At 40.7% G+C, this 6,819-nt stretch overlaps 1 non-coding gene across 1 annotated transcript; it reads right to left on the bottom strand.

Moving 5' to 3' along the window:
* Positions 1 to 5,948: 5,948 nt before the first annotated feature.
* LOC142449702 (small nucleolar RNA SNORA48) lies at positions 5,949 to 6,092 on the bottom strand. The gene has a single exon (XR_012784821.1). It is a non-coding gene; the product is annotated as a small nucleolar RNA SNORA48 (small nucleolar RNA).
* Between the last annotated feature and the right edge of the window lie 727 nt (positions 6,093 to 6,819).

Below are 6,819 nucleotides of genomic sequence, written 5' to 3'. Positions count from 1 at the left end.
TATCTTGAGCTACTAGTCCCTGGAAAAGGACATTATGTTTGATGAAGCAGAGGGGCAGCAAAAACTGGGGAGACCCTTGATAAGATGGATAGACATAATGATTGCAACAGTGGGCATAAACATAAAAACAAGTGTCCAGATGGCATAGGACTGGGCAGTGTTTTGTTCTGTTGTACATGAGGTTGTTATGAGCCAGCACTACCCCGATGGCACCTTTCCATTTACTACTCCAAAGGCCTGTGTCATCAACGGACTGTATTTGCAACTAGGTACTCTTATTTTGAATAGTACATAGGAATTCTCAGAAGGCATCGTATATAGGCATCTTAATTTATGTCTAGGAATGTACTTTAACTATAGCTATGCACAAAGCTTAACATTTTTCTTAATAGCACTTAGCTTTGCCCACAAGAGTTTCATAATTTTTTTCATAGGCACTTTCACTTACCACTAATCTACAGTGATTTTGAATTGGCAGTATTTTCAATAACACTAGATTAGTTGGTGTCTCATATATCAAAAACATTCCTATTACTCAGAATTCTTGAATTATCTACAGGTTAATTATAATTGCCTTAATTATCTATCTGACACAATAAAAATGAATCCTTCAAATGCCTTGAAGGAGTCTGATTATTTGCCGCATGGTTAAAAAAAATGAGCAGTGGTTATCTGTTTTGGGTTTTTTTTAAATCTACTACATTAATTCCCATAATTGGATATAAAAGATTCAGGTGCATTTTTTTTTTGTAATTGTGTTCGAATTGGTATAATTTTCAATTATGCAGAGAGCTCAATGCTCATTCCTTGACCTTCCGAACGGCAGCCATTTATTTCCACCTTCTGTTTTGCTTATGCTGGCTTATCTCTCTTTGACAAGTGTCATTTGAATGCTTAACTTAATAAAATACCCAGTGCCTCCTCAATCAGTTTTGTAGAAAGATAAGATAAAAGAAGTAACTTTGGGGGAAAACAATATAATCCCTCATATAAAAATATAGTAGTTTTCTCTAATGAGAGCAAGTCTAGAAAATGATCTATTATGATCCCATTTGCCTTTTATTCTTTAACAAAAGATGACTTATATTCTGTGCCAGACACAATTCTGTGTATAGTCTCACACTTACCATCTCTTACTATTCCCAAATAGTAAGTCCACCTATTGCTGCTGTCACGTGACTTGCAAACAAAAGAAAATCACTACAAACAAAAGAAAATCACAGGCACAAGAGTTGAATTTTCCTGGTCTGTTTTCTGAAAATGCATGAGGATCTAAGAGGCAACTGATTTCCATAACCCAAAGTCACAGTAGGCCAATGAAAAGGGGGACGAATACTTTCTCGTAGAAAATTCTGTGGATTGAAGTATCACATTAAGATCTGAAGATATCTGGAGGAAAATGAATCAAAAGAACAGTAGTAATAATAATGACATGCTTGCGGTGCTCTGACTGAGATGGCCTGTCTACGAATCCCTCTTTGTATTTCAGAATCTTCTGACTGTCTTCCAGAGAGTGGAGGTTTCCACTTATCATTTGTGATCAAAGCAACGATTTTTTGCTGCTTGAAAGACTCCCGGGAGGAAAGCAGAGCTTTCTATTCCAGAAAGCAGCTACAGTCTCAGAAATGCACAGGGGCAGATCTCCCCTGTCCTATAGGGTCACTATGAGTCCACATCAACTCAACTGAAGTGATTTGAATTCAAGAGAACCCCAAACGGAGAGCTAAAAATCTGTTAAGTATAGCCAACTCCCTCTCCAACCGAGAGTTTCTGCGTAATGCAAACATTTGCATTTAGGCTAGCCTAAAAATTGGCATTTTTTAAAAACACACTGCCGAAGAAAGGCCTGGCAATCTGCTTCAATAAAGATTACAGCCAAGAAAACTCTACAGAGCATTTCCGCTCAGTAGCATATGGGTCACCATGACTTGGAATCAACTTGTCAACAAGACCATAGATTGTTCTTTTCCTCCCTAACTCTCTGAATCACTACCACTACCTCTTCGGCAAGACCCCACCCACACAGATCCTCTTGGAGCAGTGGTTCTGAACCTTCCTTGTGGTGATCCTATATGTGGGCATATCTGCATGTGGGTGGACCCACCTGAAGACGGATAGAGGTGCACTGTCTCGGTTCCTAAGAACATGGAAATAATGGTCTTAGGCGACCCCTGTGAAGGGTCATTGGAATCTCCAAAGGGGTCGCGACCCACATGTTGAGACCCACTGTCATTCATAGCCTTCTCTCAGACAATGGAACCCTAAACAACCAGGTCCCGTTTTTAAACTCTAAGACAAGATCCACAAAGCTTTCTAAAAGGATCGCACACCCATCATGCTCAATTAATTCTAAATGGTACCAAATACTGATAGCTAAAATCAATAGAATGTTTAATTATTCTATTCCAGTGAGCATCTTGATAACTACGCAGGACGACTTGTGGTCTAATTGTGGTGTTTTTCTCTTTCCAATTTATTATAGTCTCTTTAATGGCAGCACCACATACTTTAACTCAGGATTACAGTTCCCAGCTTTAGCTATAGGCTCAATTCAAAGCACCTGAGTCTAGACAAATTCTGTCCTCACACTATTATCATGAATAACTGCTGAGTGTAGCCTACAGGCTAAGACGCATACCAGCAATATTCAGCAAAGATCAATGAGCAAAGCATCCAAGTGTGGCACCGGGGTCTGTGTTCAAGAAAAATGTAGATCCCGTTTTTTATAAGGTAAAGAGAAGGCTACAAGGATGGCTTCTGAAATATTTATGAGTTGCAAAGCCAAAAGGCACTGTCAAAACATAGGCTGTTCAAACAAGCAGATCACTATGATCGCGAGGGGCAGGTAGAATGCATGGAAGACAGAGCAAGATGTAGCATGCTTTGCAGAAGCCAAGGAAACCACTGGAGTCTTTGGTCTAAGATAGCAGACACTTCGATGACCCAGATGCCAGCCCTGGGAAGTAACAAGTCTTGAAGTTAACTACTTCTTTCAAAACCACTTTATTGGGAGTTAGTACACATAACATATCATTGTGTTCAATCACATCAAACAATATTGTACAATTGCTACCACAATCGGTTTCAAAACATTATTTACCTTCCTAAACTCCTTAACCTATACCCCACCACCACTACCATAATGCCCCTCTCCCCTGAAACCCTTATTCTACTTGATATCACTATAGGTTCATCAGTCCTGGGTTTCATATACTGAAAACCAGAAAAACATATGAAGAAATTCAAATATATAAAGAAATTCATTCATGTGAATGACATAACACATCTGATATAAACCCCAATAGGAACAAACAAACCAAAAAAAAAAAAAAAGCATAAAATGTTGAAAACAAGATCCGGCCTAGCATGCATCAGAGGGGAGAATCAGTGCTAAAGAAACAATGATCAGAAGTTCTAAGAATAGAATATCAGTAAATTACAGAACATTCATGTATGAAAGACTAAGTGAGTGCCAGAGACCAGATAGGTTGAATTTTGGGGTTAGTTCTAAAGGACATATTGAGAAAATATGGGACTTGCACAAATGGGTAAAACTCTGCCTGCTTTGGAAATGGTGAGAAGTGCAATATAAATAGAGCATAGGAAAATGTGTGTTTTGGGGGGGGGAGGGTAGAGTGTATATCTATCTCATAGCACTCATCCGTGGTTTTAAATCTGTTCTGTGAATTTCCTAACCAGAGTCATGATGAGCTATGCACCATACTTCCAAAGGCTGTCATCTTATGGAATTAGATCACCAGGCCTCTCTTCTAAGTACCTCTGGTACACACAAACCACCAACTTTGGGGTTAGCAGTCAATTACATCAATCAGTTGCACAACCCAGGGATCCAGTAGGTTCTCTAGGAGTGTCTCATTGTTTGTTTCCCAGTGCCTGGCACACACGAAGTACAGACTAAGTACCTGCCAAAGTGAGGCTAGAGAGGTAAACGAGGTCAAACGTAGAGGACTTCACAACATGTTAAGGAGTTTGGGTTTTCTCCTACACACAATTAAGGTGAGATGGAGATCTGCTGGAAAGTCTGTCCTTGATAGAGGAATAGCCAGCGGCTCTGTGTAGATAGAAGTAGATGGGGCACCTAATACAATGACAAGGACTGGAGGCAGGCTGGAAGGCAAGGACATGGCAATGATTTCACAAGTTTAAGTATGCCATGAAATCAATAGGATTTTAAAGCTAAATGATTACTAAGATCATAGCTAAGGCTAACTCTACAAAAAAAATTGGGTAGACGGCGAACGCCTGCCACAACTGAGAACAAGAAGCCTGGGAATTTGTTGGAGGGAAAGAAACCTAAGTTCAACAGTGTTTGATATCTGGAAAATGGATACAGTTAGTAAGCAGCTGCAAACCTGGGTCTGAGACTTAGAAAAAATTAAAGTGGTATAGGTTTGACAGCTCCCCTGATAGAACTCAAAAGAGTCCTACAACTAAATAAACTTATAGAAAGGATTGGGCAAAAGAGGAACTCCCAGATTGGGTAGTGGAGGAAAAGAGGAGATACAGGGTGAGATAGTTAAGGTTTATTGTGGCAACCTGGCTGATAAACACATGTAGGATTAATTGAAAGACGGAGAGATAAATGACTCGGTGAGCCTCACCTTTCTAGTTCTTGGGTATCTTGCTTTCTGATGTTTGGAGCAGGGTGCCTTAGCCAGTTCCCTACTTCAGCTTGCAAGGCTACATCCCTGAGGAGAAGCCACATGGACCTACCCCGATGCAGCCCTGGTGCTGGAGCAGCCGTGTGGAGACCCCTGCCAGTGCAGAGATGCTTACACGCTCACTGATTCCACTTTCCTCCTGCAGTTGGCATCATTGCATTATTGCATGTGTTTTGTGAGATTGAGAAGGACTTTGTAGACTGGTGTAGAACATATAGGCTAATGTTGGACTTATGGGCTTGGACATGGGTTGGGATGTTTTCTTGATGTGCACTTACCCTTTATATAAAACTCTCATATATATGAGTTTCTGTGGATTTGTTTCCCTAGTTGACCTAGACTAACACACAGGGAAAGACACAGTGGTCAAGGCAACAGCAAGCACACACACAGAGGTCAGAGGAAAGATGGGCAAATAGAATCATTGTGGTGACAATAACTGAACTTAACTAGTTACAAAGTTAGTGAGCTAAGGAATTAGAGACCAAAGGAAAGAGGCTCAAAGGCAACCCAATGTCTGGAGGATGCCCGTACAAAATCTAGCTCTGTGCTCTGTGGTCTTTCGGTCAATACCTACTCTGCCCGCATCGGCCTCTCACCCTCGACAAATCACAGAGGCACTACTGCAATTCCCTGTAAGAAAAGTGCGAAGGATTGTCAAATCACTCCAATTCAAAAATAAGTGGGGGAAATGCATCAAGTCTGCATCAACTGCTACTATACTACTAATTTTATCTAGATGCAAAACACGTCTGCCATAATGCTGCATGTTTGAAACTCGGGAAAGGCGTGAATCCAGGTTGTATCCTTTGACCACACTTATTCAATCTGTATGCTGAGCAAATCATCTGAGAAGGTGGACTATATACAGATGAACATGGCATCAGGATTGGAGGAAAACTCCATAACCTGATATGCGCCTATGACACAGTCTTGCTTGCCAAAAGCAGAGAAGACCTGAAACACCTATTTGAGGGTCAAAGGCTGTGTTTCCCTATGGATTACAACTCAGTGTAAAGAAAACAACTCTTTATAATTGGACCAGCAAGCATCATAATAAAATGGAGAAAAGACTGAAGCTGTCGAGGACTTCCTTTGGTTGGCTCCACAATCAATGTTCGTGGAAGTAGCAGTGAAGAACAAGGACTCTATGTTGCATTGAGCAGATTTGAGGTGAAAGTCATTTTTACAGTGTTTAAGAGCAAAGATGTCCCTTTGAGGACTAGCATGCATCTGAGCCAAGGGTCGATAATTTCTTTCTTTTTTTAATGCTCCCTAGGCATGAAACAGCTCTGGCCACAATCTAGGCATCAAGTTAGGATGAACAAGGGGCTGCCGGTCTGCTCTGCCCCTGACTGATATAAGAACACCACCACCAATCAGGTGTCTCTTTGCCCATAACCAGGGGTAAGTGTTGATATTTTCATTTATCTTATATGCAGACCTAAGTTATGATACTTTCACTTGCCTCGCATGCATGGGAAAGCTGGACACTGAATACAGAAGATCAGAATCATTGATGCACTTGAGTTGAGCTGTTGGGAAGACTATGGAAAATACTGTGGGCTTCCAAAAGAACCAACAAATTCATCTTAGAAGTATGACAGACTACTCCTTCGACGCGAAGATGGTGAGACTTCTTCTCATGGACCTTACACATATTGTCAGGAGAGACCAACAGTACTTGGGAAGGATACCAGGCATGGTAAAGTGGAGAGTCATGGAAAATGAGAAAGACTATCTGGGAGCTGTCTTGACACAACCATGGTAATGGTGAGCCATAACCATGCAGGGTTTCTTTCTGTTGTAGATAGGGTTGCCATGAGCCAGAACCCACTCAACGGCACCTAACAACAAGGGTCTGCCACTTGATAAAACAACTTTTTACAAACTGAACTACGTTTCTTTTTATGCATTTCCCTTTGCATTCAATCCTGTGTCCAAAAAAGAGAAAAGCACTTGAAAGTAAATGACATAGCCCACTACCTACTTATTCATGCACCTGCACTGCTCTGTTTGCTATGCACAGCTGAAAAACACTAGTGTTACTAAAAGTACACCCCTAACCCCCAAATTCCAAATCGTTTTTCCAATATAATTTAATAGAAATAATATGATTATATAATAAGCTTGGTAC

The sequence above is a fragment of the Tenrec ecaudatus genome, chromosome 5 (assembly GCF_050624435.1).
Source record: "Tenrec ecaudatus isolate mTenEca1 chromosome 5, mTenEca1.hap1, whole genome shotgun sequence".
Lineage (NCBI taxonomy): Eukaryota > Metazoa > Chordata > Mammalia > Afrosoricida > Tenrecidae > Tenrec > Tenrec ecaudatus.
Note: the sequence above shows the minus strand (reverse complement) of the source record. Positions and strands in the feature narration are given on the sequence as shown.